This window comes from Siniperca chuatsi, linkage group LG23 (assembly GCF_020085105.1).
Source record: "Siniperca chuatsi isolate FFG_IHB_CAS linkage group LG23, ASM2008510v1, whole genome shotgun sequence".
Classification (NCBI taxonomy): domain Eukaryota; kingdom Metazoa; phylum Chordata; class Actinopteri; order Centrarchiformes; family Sinipercidae; genus Siniperca; species Siniperca chuatsi.
Window position 1 is genome coordinate 11893871 of NC_058064.1, and position 14327 is coordinate 11908197.

Genomic DNA, 14327 nt, shown 5'->3' on the forward strand with positions numbered 1-14327 from the left:
CTTCTCTCACACTTGGAGACCATAACTGCTACATCAAAATGCCACTTTTGGTGAAATCCAAAGCTATGATTCATTTTGGTTCATGTGTATTAAAAACACTGACCTGCCTGATAGCAATATGTTAATTGATGCTCAGAAACTTATTTTCAGTGTGATATTGCAGACATCAACGGCCCAATGGTGACAGGGAGAGGAGCTATAATTACTGGTCAGAACTGCAAAATTTAAATGTCATAAATGCTTCACCAACCTGTCAGATTTTTAATTTGGATTGACGACGCATCATTAATTGGCTCAAGGTTTACCTGCATTATTAGTGAATCTTGACATGTTACGTTTCATTTGATTCTGTCTCTGTTTAATGGGTTTTTCAACTCCTATTCTTTGACTGTCTGCCTGCCTGATTAGCTGTCCATCAGCCTGTTTGTTCCTTTTCCTGCCTGTCTTTCTGTCTCTGTTGCTCTAAAATGCTTATCGTCTTATCCTCAGCTCCTTTTGAATATACTTCTACCTGCAGATTTGTATTCCTCTCCCTTTCTCTCCCTTTCTTTTTCTGTCTCTCCAGCAGCAGAATCTGCCCAAACAAGTCAGCCTCCCCCTTAGTCTTGATTTGTCTCGCTTTTGTCATTGTCAATTTTGTTTCTTTTCCATCACCCTTCTACCCTCATCTCTCTCTCCCTTTCTTCTCTTACCCCCAGCGAGTATGTGTGTACGTTAGTGTGTGTGTGTGTGTGTGTGTGACAGAGAAAGAGGCGACAATGTGTTTAGCCTTTCAGCCAGTCTAAAGCCAATCAATGGGAGCTTATCAGGATGTGCTGTGCTATGCTCTGCGACTGTCTGCAGCCGAATCCAGAGGCAGATAGGACTGAGCCGGGTCTGTCTGGGCTGGACTCAACAGGGGGTGGAAGAGGGAAGGCTTAACAAGTGTGTGTGTGGATGGGAGCATTCATGCGAATGTGTGTTTCTGGATGTCACAGAGAAGGATAGAGGGAAGTGTGTTTGTCTTTGTGTCAATCAGGCGGAACATGTGTGTGGACATTTGATGATCTGTAGTATGTGTGTGTGTATTTTTGAGTGAGACTCAGATAGATGGTGTGTGTGTTAGACAGAGCTGCAACTGCAGATGATTTTCATTATCGATTAATCCACTGATCATTTTCTCCAAATAATCGGCTTATTGTTTGGTCTATAAAACATCAGGAAATAGTGAAAAATGCTCGTCACCATTTCCTAGAGCCCAAGATGAGGTCTTTATATTGCTTTTTTTGTCTAACAGTCCAAACCCCAAAGATATTCAGTTTACTGTAATATAAAACAAGGAAAAGCAGCAAAAGTGTCAAGTTTAATAAGCTGGAACCATCAAATGTTCGGCATTTTTGCTTAAAAAATGTATTAAATGATGAATCCATTCTCAAAATATCAACTAATTAAATAAACAACCACATTCTCGTAGTGGATATACGCAGTTGTCAGTGATAACTGTTGTAGATTCACCACTCAAAATACATATTTTTGAAACAAATTGTTTTCAGAGAGAAATAGACAACAACAGCTTCTGGCAACTGTCAATGGCTGATTTTATCAGCTATAGCTAGCTAGCTAATTAAGCTAAGGTTAGCTCCATTAGTTGGTTGAAAACGCTATCTTCGCTTCGCTTCGCAAATTAACTGTTTGATGTTTCCAGCTGACTCATTTACATATGAGATCCCTGTAAAAGCAGTCTCAAATATTGATGGCTACAAACATTATACCATGCTAAAAGACTGAGGCTGAAGCTACATGTCCCAGCCAAAGCCAGCTGATGATCCATGTAGAAGCCATGGAAATAAAGTAACAGCACTGATCTTGTACTGCAGTGTAGAGCTAGTTAGTCCTAGTAGTATGATAGTAGTAGTAAGAAGAAGTAAGATCATTATTTTATTCTAACATAACCCTGGTTAACTGCTTAGCTTATATACTTAAAGACAGTTTTTAGATTTATGCTTTATTGTTCGTATTTTCAAACAGTATGTTTCACTGTCTCACAACGTTACAACAGTAGAGGCTTTTAGGTTGAGGACTAACCGATGTGTTTAGCAAACATTACGCTATCTCCAATGAGGAGTTTGGCTGGGGTTGCTTGAGTGTAAAGTTTCTCAAATCTAATAAAGAGCAGGATAGAGCTGCTAAACTCTTTGTATACAGAGAATCATTTTTACGAGAGCTCCACGCACACCGCTTCGACATGTGGAGAAATCCAAAGCGTGACAGATCTGCTGTACCTAGCTACAGTTGCTAAGCTATGATTGGACAATCACTGTTCAAGGGAGGGGTTTAGTGAATGGTCAATTGGGTGTGTACATGCACAAAAAGGGATGCAGTGATTATTGTGTGATTGGAAGAGAGAGAGAATGAATGAATGAATGTGTGTATGTGTGTGTAATTGTTCCACTTAGGCTTTGAGCCAACTAGCTAATTGTAAATCCAAACCATAATGCGTGCATTAGGTTAGGGTTCTTTCACATTCACATACACAAACACACAAATCATTTTCAATCCCTGCATTTTTACCACATTTCCCTCCTCCCCAAAACTAAAGTGTCTGCTTCTCCTGTGACTTTGCCATTACTATGGTAATCACCAAGGCAACAAGTTACCTTGGTGACTTTTTTGTTGTTTTGTGTGTTTCGCCCAATTGCCACAGCTTCCTGCTGTTAATTTCCAGAGCAGATTGAGGCAGATTGCTTGAGGCAATTATAAACGTTAGCAATAACGGAGACTGTCTCTTATCAGCATTTTGGATTTACCACCCTAATACATTTTATTAAAATTCAAAGTAATCACTTCAGAAAATTCACCTCTTGATGAAACTCAGATTTTCGGCAGAGTGGTGGCTCCCTCAGCATACTGACAACCAGACGAGACTAATTGGGGTGTCAATTAGGGCTCTGCCGCACCAGACGGCTCCTCTTCCCTCTCTAATTAAAACCTCCAACCGGGTAATTATTGGTAGAGATGGATATGTGGAGGGGTGGAAGGGGAAAAAGAGGCACACAAAGGGATGGATGGAGGGACTACAGGGGAAGGCAGGGAATGAGGGGAGGTGGTTAAAAGGATTTACGTAGTGGCAGAAAATGAGGAAGTGATGGACAGATGAAGGGAAAAATAGTTAAAAAGGATATGAGGAATTGGAGGTGTAAAAGAATGTGGATAAAATGAAAAGTGGTAAGGAGGAGATAAAGGGACCGTTACAGACAAACAGGGGGGCTGATGAAGGGAGGGAAGGATGGAGGGGGAGGTAGAGAGGAAGGGCGTGATAGAGGGAGGGGTGCAATTTGCTTGGATCTCAAAGGAAGGGCGATGGGGGTAGAGGAGGATGCAGAGGAAAAAGATCACTAGACTCTAATGATCAGTCTGCAGGCTTCACTGTGTGTGTGTGTGTGTGTGTGTGTGTGTGTGTGTGTGTGTGTAGGGGGTTGCCATAGCAATAAGTGTGCCTTGTTAGAAGGGGTCCATCAAGTAGTCAGCAGCAGGTGTCCATCTGTGGCCGTCCCACACACACAAATATCTATCAATCAATCTGTACATTTCTTATAAACCAATGAAAATACAGCTATAGAGGTAGAAGAAAAGGAAAGCACTGGTAAAAACACACTCCTTCCCAATCATCTAGACTCTCAGTACAGTGAGAGGGGGGCACAGTGAGAATCCACCGGTGTGCACTGGTGTGTGTGTGTGTGTGTAAGTTTATGAAAGCCAGCATTGCACACACTCCCCTAATCCCCTCTGTCACTGCAGGCAGGGACAACTGAGCTGGAACAGGAGCAGGTATGTGTGTGTGTGTGTGTGTGTGTGTGTGTATGTGTGTGTGTGTGTTTGTGTGCAGCACAGTTTCCATTCATCAGCTTTTCAGCCAATCAAATTAAACTAGTGGAATCAATAAAAGAAGACATTTGAAAAAAGTGGGAAAAGTTCTGAAATTGATTTTTAATAACACATTTACCATACTTTTACTGGAACCTGTACATTGATACTGTATGTAATCAAAACAAAGTTCCACTGTAGTTAGTCCAGATACCCTGCTGTGTGAACAGACTCAAGGCTGCTGATGCTGCCTCCATTTTTTTCAAACAGGTTTGATGGTGTCTCATGTACCACAGTTGATTACTAAACCATAGTTTGTTTGCCAGTGCCACCCTCTTTCCCTAGTTTTAGTTGCCTGACTTTAATTGTACCTTAACCACTCTGTAGTTGCCATGTATGAATATTGTAAGAATACATAGCTTTGCAATGAAAAACAGTGACTGATTGTAAAACAAACAGGTTTTGCAGAATTGTCCAATATCAGTGTTAACGTCTGGTGGTTGGGTTTGCATTTTTGGTTTTATTCCATACATTTATAATCTTTTTACTTCTTGTTTTGAGGAATTGAGAAACTGCTGATGTTTGCTTGCAAGCAAAGCAGTCTGGAAACACACCAAATTTGATTTAGTGTGGAGTATACTGCCAGCTTTGTATGAGTTTTTGTGTTCATTTCTTGTTTTAAGGAACCTTTGAGTTGATTCTGCTCACATTTGCAAGCTTCTTGATCTGGCGTGGACGCTATTAAAGAAACACACCTGAAATCATAGCATGCAAGTATTTGCAGGCAGCACAGTATTTGACAGCAGTGAAACATTAGTACACTGTTGCAAGACTCACCAAAATTTAAAACTGAAACATGCAATCACATCTTTATTCTAAATCATAGTTGAAGAGTCTATTTTGTTGTGTTTATGTATGATGTCTACACTGCCGACACATTTGAAACAAAGCTTGCAGAAAAAAAGTCAGCTTGACACACAAGTACCTCTTTTATTTCTCAACCACACATCCTATTATTCTGGTTGACTAGTTATTTGCTCCGAACTGCCCTTATCAGACAAGATCAGACCAGCCTTGTTATTTGACTCAACTCAGCAGTCATAACAAACGAAAAATATCTCCAATGCAGTTTTGCAGCGAGTTATAGTGACTATTAAAAGAAGAGTTCTCTGCTTTTTCTTGCAGTGGCACCTACCATCCAAAGCAGCCTTTTTCTGATCATTTTTTGTTGATCTGTTTTAGTCTTTGTGTAACCATGTTAGACTATGAGATATCTGATTCTCAAAACAGACCTGGAACAGCAATTAACTCTTGCTGGTTAGAATTGTTAAAACAGCCAATATACAACTGTTTGTATTACCAGCTACTGTATTCACTACATGAGCATTTGAAGATGTTACAGATCTTACAATTCCTTATAGACTCATGCACTATCACACACTGCTTTCACAGCAGTCCTTCAGTTCCTCAGTTGCATCCAATTTAATTAATTTAAGGGCACAATGCACCAAAGATGTAATGCAAAGATGCTGCAAAGTTCTTAATCAACCCATTCTGAGGCCTCAGAATGGGTTGATTAAGAACTTTGCAGCATATAAACCATAACAAACTTGATTTCCACTGTACACACAACATATTTTTAGTAAATAGCAACAGCTATTCTTCCTGGGCTCCACATAAAAGTACATACATTCAAATATTGGAGACACAAACTTTACTGGCCAATCTTGAACACAAGGAAAGAGTGTTAGAAAGATTACATGCAGCCATGCAGAGATATTTTTGAATGGTCTTTCATGCTTTTAGGTTGTAGTAACTCTTTTTTGTGTGTGTGTTGGGCCTCACCACATGTGGGGACAGCAGCCTAGTTGGAAAAGGTAAAAAGTGTTGTCTAAGGCCAGACAGTGAAACGGCGGCTGAGCCTCTCTTCCGCCCCGCTAAAGTCGACTGCTGCTTCCTGCTGCTGCCCTCAAGGGAACAGGTTTGCCGTGGAAACCGACAGGGCGGACCCGGCAACGTCAGGATCCAAGCCTGAGAGAAACTCCGCCGCATAACCTAACGGGATGATGCATTAACTTGCTACCAAAAGCGATCCCAAGTAAAAGGCTTGTGTCTTGGCAGAGATAGATTGTATGACTGTGTGTTATTTCATCTAAGCTTCATTGTCCTGAATTGTGCTTTGCTTATTTTGGAGAGTTACGGAACGCTGTGTTATAACAAGCCGGAATTAACAGGTGTGTTGCTTTAGCAAAGCTATTCTTATAACTTCAAAATAATAGGTTAGTCTAGGGATAGCATTGTTGGAATTGGATCACGGAATAACAACTGAACAAACTATGGACTGACAAATCACAGTTTAAACCTATTAAATCTAACCACTGAGTAGACTGCAGAGGGCCCAAAATATTTAGAACCCAATTGCAAGCACAGTTGTGGTTCAAAAATGATCTAGGGTCATTTTCGCTTTTCTGGACTGGAAAACAAATAAAAAAATCCAAGAGTATTTGGGGGAAAAAAATGGTTACAACAGTATTCTGTATTCTATGATTGCACAGACTAAGCATAATTTCAACCCTCCTATAAATAGCTCTCCATATCACTGAGCTGGAATGCCTTAAACAATAAATACAGTAGTTTGTCACAGTGTGAAGTTTTATATTAAGGCTCAAAGGCTAAGATGACTGTGGTGAGTAAAGTAATTACCTTGCAGAGATGAGTATGTGTAGTCTGACAGTGTAATTGTAACTCCTGGGACTCTTGCTGCCTGTGCGTGTGTGTGTGTGTGTGCGCACTGTGCTTTGTAATCTCGGTGTGCTTTCATGCATGAATGGCTACTTTATTGCGCATGCCTGTGTTTTTTCCCTCCTTGCCAGCAATGCAGTAAAGACACACAGTGGATGCTGCAGAAACCAAAGCCAAACATCAGTGTGTCAGAAAAAGGCTGGTTTGGAGCAAACATCAGTACTGATTTCCAGACATTGAAAAATACTCAAAGTCGGCAATGACAAAGCTGTCAGTATATCTTTCTATCTATTTTTTATCTCCAAGTGCTAAGCACTTTTATTGTATGCAAGAAAGTGGTGCTGAAATATGGAAAATGTCAGTATCTGATATGCTGATATTACCAGATGCACTGCATCAGTGACTGAAAGGGTGGATAACACTTGCCATTTTCACTCCCACCCACTCTATACGATCCTCTATACACTGCGTTTTATTTATCTTTAAGCATGGTTATTGCATTCATTGATTTCCTCAGACAATTCCCTCCAATGGTGAAGCAAAAAAGTTGTCTGACAGCATTGGAGGGCAGCACCTGCTAGCTGCTAATGCAACTGTTGGTGTGTTGTAGTTAAATGTAGAGATAATGAAGTAAACACTGAACTTGTGAAGCCACACTGCAGTCACTGACTTTTAGACACATTTGGTATATAAGATGTTGTACTTTTGGCCTTTTTAGGCACATCTTTTGCTGACATGATACTGTAGCTCACTGCTGTGAACTGACACGTAACTTCGACTAGCACATAGAGTGCATTTACTGATGTTGTACTTAAAGTTGTTCTAGGTGATTACTCTAATCACTTTTATGTTCAAGATGAAGTAGTTATTGGCTCATAAGCAATTAGAGTATCCAACAATGGCAGGTGGTGTGTTGTCGACTCATCAGGTGGAGCCCTGCTGCCAAAAGGCCTGTTTCACATCACTGTGAGTTGTCATAACAGGGAAAGCACAGGTGTAACTCATAACATTAATCATGACTCAGCTCTATTTAGGTGTTTCACTAAACCACACCACTGGAACAATGAAGGGCCCTACACTGAATGCAGTGGCATGTGTTTTGTCATTTCGTCTGTGCGAGAGGTATATTGAGACCCAATTTTGTCAATTCAGGGTTTCTACAGTCAGAACAAAACTTGATTGTCACTTACTTCTAAGAGGCTTTCCAGAATCTGTCCCTTTTGTCTTAAGAGGCTTCGTGCACAACCTAGTGAGCCTTTGATATAAAACCTGGGGATATTGGGGGAGTTTTTCCTCTGATCTCTTAATCTCAAATAGGACAGCCTAATTGGAGCTAAACCAGACAAAGCTCTCATAGTGTCTACCCTCTGAGCTAAACAAGGATAATCTGCTGAAGGAATGAGGATTTCAAGGTAGTTTATTTTAGTTATGCTTGTACAAATTGTCCATATACTTGACATGATTTAAAAGGGGTCACATTTATGTAATTGTTTTATATCATTAAAATGTAAAGGGCCCAGGCGCAATGAAGTGGCTAACATTTGGTAAGTCAGGCTCATTCTTTTATCAGTATTTATCAATAATAAATGATTCAGTGTTTATTTTAAATATTAAAATCACATATAAAACAACCACAACAAAACACAAGTTGTCAAACAAAAATGCAGGTGAAAAGTATTTAAACAAGCAACAAAACTCTTTTTAGTTCAGCCACATATATTTTTACTTACTTTTAGCAACTCTGGTGCAGCTCATTTTGCATTTTCTCCCCATTTTTCTCTTCATTTTCTATAACTGGCAGCATTTCCTGAGCTGTGCTGGTCAGGAAAGGATGTTATTTAATGTAAACTGCTGTGAACATTGTTTTCTGGCAGCAGGAAATGTAATTTTTTTGTTAAGACATAAAATTAAGGTGAAAATCTGTTCAAGCCACCTTGCTTCTTTTTCAGAAATCTTGGTATAACTTAGATTTTCTGGGTGTGAAAACAAAACAATAAGCCTTAAGCATAAACATACTAGTCACTTTTTTCCTTAAATGATGATTTGATATGTTTTCCCATGGCCTATTTTAGTTTGTTCTATCAATCAATTTGAAGAAGTGTTTTTGTTATTCAGTGTATATATCTCGTTTTGGGCTGAGGCTTCCCCTTTTTTGAAACTCCATCATAAGAATCCATCAAATCTTGGCTGAGTAGAAATTCAAATATCTCATAATGTCTGTACTGTGAGCCAAGTCATTATTGTCTGCTGAAGGGTTGCATATTCAACTTGCTTACTGGCCTTCCATAATTTGCAGCCAGAATTTAAATGTGGTATTGTGCCTTGCTGGTTGACTGAGACATGTTTAAACATCTTAAACTGAATTAGGCAAATATTCTTTCTATAAATAATACATAGGAGCACTTTGTAAAATGATGTGGTTACTTGTTTGAAACTCTTAAGCACTTTTCTTGCTTAAAGAAAACAAGATTTTAGGATTCACATTAGTTAAGGCAATCCAATCTACTGTATAAATAATGTATGTATGACAGAACAGAAAAAGAATACAGTAATGAATGAACTTAACTGAAGTCGAACTTAATTTTAAAATCAAAGTTAAATTTGAATTCTCACTTTTTGTGTAAGGAAATATAAACTATAATGATACTGCAGCTTTTGTGCGTATTTTTGTGATGCTAGGAGACGCGATGCTAGGACACGCACTGAAAACTGGTGCGCTACTGACTGAAACATGTCATATCCTTGATACTTTTTTTCAACAAGCACACATGCCATCTGTCCCTTTATAATATCCAACATTTGGGAGGACCCATCGTGCTGTTAAGTTTATATTCTTGGAAAGTGGAAGCTAGTTAGCTTAGCTTGCTAACATTAGCCCTGATTCCTACTAGATGATACTTTTCGTTCATATTATTTCAACAACTGCTGAGTCATCGGCAGCTCCCCCACACTCGCTGTGCTCGTCCTGCATTACGCAAAGGAGGGGGGCTGGCTAACATTAGCTGCCTCTCTTTCATGGGCCCAGTTGTGGTGACGGCAAATGACCAAAATGACCACACTATGAAAACTCACAGCAACGAGTAGTCCTGGAACCTCAGCACTCCACATGTTACTCCGTGATTCGAATCACGACACAGAGCAACGTGCAGAGTCACAGAGTAACGTAGGGAGTGAGATCCCTTACTTTTGCTTGCCGTTGATACATCTCCTCACTTGCTCTGAAAATTTCAACACCCAACAGAGACAACAGAGACAGTAGAGTGTCATCAGCATAACTTTGCTAATAAATGTCAGAGTGTATATTACCAGTCATGGTCAACATGTGTGTTTGCAGTGTACAAGATATGAAATGCAATGCCAGTAGGTCTTTACGTATATTTCATTTGACCATGATTCTTTCAGTCACTGTCCAACATGCCCTTTCTCCCCGCTGTGCTGACCTGCAGTTCAGCCTCGGCCCTGGAGGGCAAGGGAAGCGAAAAGACCTTTGAAGTGAAACGGATCCCCACCAGCCTCAGTGCTTTAACAAAGTTGCAGCTCAAAGCTCTGAGATGGAAAGAGACATGAGGTAAAGAAGGACTGATGGGTGGTGTGTGTGGGCATGTGTGCGTTGAGCTTGAGACATGAAAACTAAAGAGTCAAATGTGTATCAGAGAGATTTATGCATGATTGTGTGCCTTTCAGGTTTGGGGGTGAAGGTCCTTTGCTTCACTGCACACACACGCACACAGACAGGGATGCATACATCCACACACGCATGGGAATGGTGATGTGGAGATCCTTCATTGAGCATGTCTCAAGCTCAGCCAAGCATTTGGTTCTCCCAGTGACCTAGAAATGAATGACAAGGCAAACAAAAGCTACAATAGCCCACTCCCTTCCCTAAGGTTCATGAATTCTGTCATCAAGCAAACAATGTGTATCTGTAAGAAACAGGTCTTTGTGGTATGAAAAAATATTGGGCAATATTATATTCACACTGACATTTTTAAAAAAAGCACCAAATTTAAAAAAGCTCTGAGGGTCATGGAACCCACTGAAAACATTTCAGTCAAAAATAAAATATTAATAGTGCAGCTACCTGTGTTTTCAGCCAGTTCAATTCAATTTAAATTCATCTGGTGCTTGTACATGGAATAGTTTAAAGCTTTTTGCTCCCTGAAGAGGGCCAATGTTAAAGTATGTTGGAAATCTTTTGACTTACTGTGCTCAAGCCAACAAATTAATGCTTTTAACCTCTTTCTAACCCTGCACGCTCTCTTGCTGTATACTGGGTTATTTATTTATTTTATTTTATTCAATGATTTGGTCTAAACTACCCTCATTGGTTATACACTGGTGTTCATCACTACTGTTATATGCTGTATACATGAAATAAATGTGAAATAAATTTTTTTTAATGCAGAGTCCCAACTCCATCGTCAAGTTTGCTGATGACACAGTAGTGATAGGCCGGATCTAGTGCTGTGGAAAACATCCTAAGAGGGGGCATCACTAACTAAGATGGAAACTGCTCTGCTCAGGACCATAGAGCCCTATAGAGAGTGGTTCACTTGGCTGTTCTGTACGCTCACAGACAAACTGGCCGTCAGGATGGTGAATGCTGTCCTCTGACCTCTGTACTGTATATCGGCGTGGTCTAGCACATTGTCTTAAGCAAACCTTTGCACTACCCGGTGCACTGCATTTTTGTGACATATGTACATCTTACTTTTTGCATACATTGCATTTTACTACACATATTACTTGTGTATGTGATAAAAATAAACCTTTGAATGCTTGAAAAATGTCACGTAGCTCAGGAAACAATGTGGATTGAATGGCAAAGCTTTTCTTCTGTACATATATCAAACATGGAGGAAGAAATAATCAAACCTACCCAGCTATACCTGTGCTTCCTGAGAGCCACTGAAAGCTCCATGCATTGTAGATACTGAACTGGGATGCAGCCTGCTTTGAGTCGAGGTAACTTGAATATATCCTTGTCATGAGAGGCAGTTGTTATGTTGAATGGTATCCATAGCAACAAGAGTAATCAGGTGCCCCTGGAAATTAGGTGGATGTGCACACAAAGGTATGGTGATTATGACCCATGTATATTATTATATATTAATGGCTGTAGCACAGGCTTCTGTTATACATTTTCTCTTTAGGCTTTTCAGCTGGTGCTCTTCTGACATAACACACAGAGTCTCTTCATTGCTGAAGCAGCTGGTAGACAAAGTGTATTAATGGAATATGGTTAAAATTCAAATTCTCATAAAAATTAATGATGAATATTTTAAATAATGCTTAAAACACAACACTTTCCTTCCCACTCTAAAAACATCCATCTGAAAAATGCACATAACAGTGATAAAAAACATTCCATTAGTAAGTTTAGCAAATGACTAATACAACAAAAGTAAAGAAGATGATCTAATATTGCTCTTTGAAGTGCATTTTTTTCAGTTCAGGACCAGATTGAAGGGACAGGAAGAATGTATTTAGCTGAACAATGGAGACAATCGAAAGACACACTGCGCAGAATGACACAGCATGGCCTCTCTCTCACCCGTGTTAACTTACATCCAACTGACATGTCGACTCACAGAGACTGGAAATGAGCAGGAGATGAGGTTTCGACCCACTGAGTCACATCTCGACTGGTTCTGTCTTATACATAAACATGACCAGCAGCAAGTGTGTGTGTGTGTGTGTGAGACCTAATCCATCTTTGTGCATGCGCCCATCTGTGTAAGGGGTGTATCTGCACTGCACACTAAAGAATGAAGGTGTCTTAAATGCTTGTTTTGCATGAAATGTTTTATGGATCAAAAATTCATGTGTGAGCGTGGAAGTGAATGTTTTCACTTTTTTGCAATGTGAGATGTGTATTTTAGGAAAATTATGCAGTATAGCCTACATTTGGAAAATGTCATGTGTACATAAAACTAATCAACTGTAAACACACACACACATGCATGTTTGGTTCACTATCCCTGTGGGGGACAGTCATTGACATAATGCTTTCCCTAGCCCCTTACCCTAACCTTAACCTAATTGTAACCTGTACCTGCACAAGTCCCCATGGGTTAGTGTGCATTCAGGTTAAAGTCCCCACCGGGATATAAGAACATGAAACACACACACACACAAAGACACACACAGACACACACACAACAGTGTTTCTCTACTGAGCAGAGTTATAATAACCTGACATGTGGAGATTTTAGAAAAAGTATGTCAAAACAATATGATGATGGAGTTTTCTGTGCTCGTCAATGGTAATTAACGTTTTTCTGGTGTTTGTAGACAGAAAAACTAGTCTTCTTTGAAAAGAGCCTTTTGAGGTGGTTTGGGTACATGATCAGGAGGCCTCATGGACTCCCTCCCCTGTGGAGGTATTCCATGCACATACAACTTAGAGAAGACCTCAGGGCAGTGCCTGAGCACACTCCATATATCCCATCTGGCCTAGGAATGCCTTGGGATTCCCCAGGAGGAGGAAGGACATTATTTTAATGTACTTGTTCCTCAGTTTGATACGTGCATTTTCAGACATCTTGGTGGCGCAGTTACTAACTGAATAGCATCATTTTCATCTACCATATGCTTGGTGTTATTATTTTTCAAAACAATTTTCTTGCGCCTGCAAGGTTAAATTGTACGCATGAGATCTGTGATGAACAGCCATGCAAACAGTGGTTCACCTTTAAAGATTCTAATAGAAACACTGGCGGCCACACACAACTCTCTCATCTCTGACTAAATCCCATTCTACCCAATCTTCAGAAAAGTGAAATATTTATCTTGTCTTTTCCACAACGCTGAACAGTAGTTGACTTGTGTTGCTAAATTATGTATTTATTCAACACGAGTGGATGCATTTGAATGTTTTTTTGACCAGTCGGATCAAACTGCTGCCATTAAAATGTATGAGAGGGCAGGACAGAGCTCAGAGAAGAGAAATTAACGGATGGAGATGCAGGAGACAGAGAGGTATAGAAAGAGAGGAAGAGGGAGGATGAGAGAAAAATAGAGAGGGAGAGATATTATTGTGCAGTTCCCAATGGACAGTTTCCATATGTCTTTGCAATATAACACAATCTTCAAAATGAAAAGTCTCACTTAGTAAATACTGAAATGTAATATTGGTTGTGTGTGTGTTTGTGTGCATGCATGTATGTGCACACGCATGTGCGACTGCGACTGCTTAACAGTCTACATAATTGCATCTTTCTGTCAGTTTGTCTTTGCATGCATGTATGCCTGCAAGTACTTTGCTGAGTGTGTGTGTGTGGTTCACATGAAAGGAAGAGGCTGTTGCCTTGCTACATGACAAAGTTGGCTTTCCTTCTAACTGCTGACTTCTCCATTGCCACTAGTATTTCTACAAACAGATCAGTAGGATGAGCAGCAAGATAAGATATTGTGTATATATATATATATATAAAAAAAAAAAAAAAAACTTTGTCCTTCACCCCCGGGTGGTCTCGATCCTTCGAGCTCGGGTCCTCTACCAGAGGCCTGGGAGCTTGAGGGTTCTGCGCAGTATCTTTGCTGTTCCCAGTACTGCGCTCTTCTGGACCGAGATGTCTGGTGTTCTTCCAGGGATCTGCTGTAGCCACTCCTCCAGTTTGGGGTCACTGCCCCGAGTGCTCCGATGACCACGGGCACCACTGTTGCCTTCACCTTCCAGGCCTTCTCCAGCTCTTCTCTTAGCCCTTGGTACTTCTCTAGTTTCTCATGTTCCTTTTTCC

General features: G+C 40.2%; 1 long non-coding RNA gene across 4 annotated transcripts; it reads left to right on the forward strand.

The window, feature by feature from the left end:
- The first annotated feature begins 7641 nt into the window (after positions 1 to 7641).
- LOC122871007 lies at positions 7642 to 11275 on the forward strand. 4 transcript variants are annotated; one of them, XR_006376761.1, is made up of 4 exons: positions 7720 to 7997; positions 8099 to 8129; positions 9988 to 10153; positions 10991 to 11275. It is a non-coding gene; the product is annotated as an uncharacterized LOC122871007 (long non-coding RNA). The 4 variants fall into 4 exon arrangements; XR_006376764.1 differs by lacking the exons at positions 7720 to 7997; positions 8099 to 8129 and adding an exon at positions 7642 to 7707 and having other exon boundaries at positions 10032 to 10153; XR_006376763.1 differs by lacking the exons at positions 7720 to 7997; positions 8099 to 8129 and adding an exon at positions 7658 to 7707.
- Positions 11276 to 14327: the final 3052 nt, after the last annotated feature.